The sequence below is a fragment of the Colobus angolensis genome, unplaced genomic scaffold (genome assembly GCF_000951035.1).
Source record: "Colobus angolensis palliatus isolate OR3802 unplaced genomic scaffold, Cang.pa_1.0 Scaffold66, whole genome shotgun sequence".
Lineage (NCBI taxonomy): Eukaryota > Metazoa > Chordata > Mammalia > Primates > Cercopithecidae > Colobus > Colobus angolensis.
In genome coordinates, this window is record NW_012120265.1 from 1,747,006 (window position 1) to 1,748,069 (window position 1,064).

Sequence of the window (1,064 nt, forward strand, 5' to 3'; positions counted from 1 at the left end):
AGCTAAGAAGTGATATGGAAATTTAGGGCTTTTCCCCTAGGGACGTCAGTATAGCATGGTCACCACCCTACCCCCGCCACCAAACTAGGTTTCCTAAGGGGCTGCAGAGGGGACTGAAGGTTTTCAGGGCCCCTGTCATTAACCAGTGCAGGGTTGGGAATATTTGTTGAAACAAATAATTCCTTGCCCAGTGAACGCCTATTCATGCTTTAAAACCCCAACTCCCCTGAGCCCTCCTTTAGTCTAGGCTCTTTTGAACCTTGTCCCTCCATCTGGCCCAGCCCTGGAGGGCTGGGAGGATCTGTGTCCAGCTCTGTCTCTCTAGACTGGGGACTCCTGCAGGGCCAGGCCCAGGGCTGAATCAACTCAGGGACTCTGACATTGTCCTAGTCTGGGTGAGCAAATGGGAGCTCTTGGGTGACTCACAGAAGTCCCGGGATTGGAGGCTCAATGATAATGGGTCCAATTAAACTTTCTTCTCTTCTCTTCTCTTCTCTTTTCTTCTCTTCTCTTCTTTCTTTTCTTTTCTTTTTTTCGAGATGGAGTCTCACTCTGTCGCCCAGGCTGGAGTGCAGTGGCACAATCTCGGCTCACTGCAACCTCCACCTACCAGATTCAAGCAATTCTCGTGCTTCAGCCTCCTTAGTAGCTGGGATTACGGGTGCCTGCGACCATGCCCAGCTACGTTTTGTATTTTTAGCAGAGACAGGGTTTCACCATATTGACCAGGCTGGTCATGAACTCGTGACCTCAGGTTATCCTCCTGCCTCGCTCTCCCAAAGTGCTGGGATTACAGACGTGAGCCACTGTGCCTGACCTGTTTTTTCTTTCAGAATGTCCTTATTTTCCGGCACTGCAAGATGCTCTGGGCTCTTGTATATTTCCTGTCCTGGTTCTAGAATCAGCCTTTTCTCCAAGGAGTAGCCCCGGTACCTTTGAGTGGAGAACGGTGTTAGAAACCAAGACCTGGGCCAGGCGTGGTGGCTCAAGCCTGTAATCCCAGCACTTTGGGAGGCCGAGATGGGTGGATCACAAGGTCAGGAGATCGAGACCATCCTGGCTAA

General features: G+C 51.1%; 1 protein-coding gene across 5 annotated transcripts in view; it reads left to right on the top strand.

The window, feature by feature from the left end:
- The window catches only part of FCHO1 (FCH domain only 1), a 45,132-nt gene that overhangs the window by 5,051 nt on the left and 39,017 nt on the right, over positions 1-1,064 (top strand). The gene's annotated exons all lie outside the window — the stretch shown is intronic.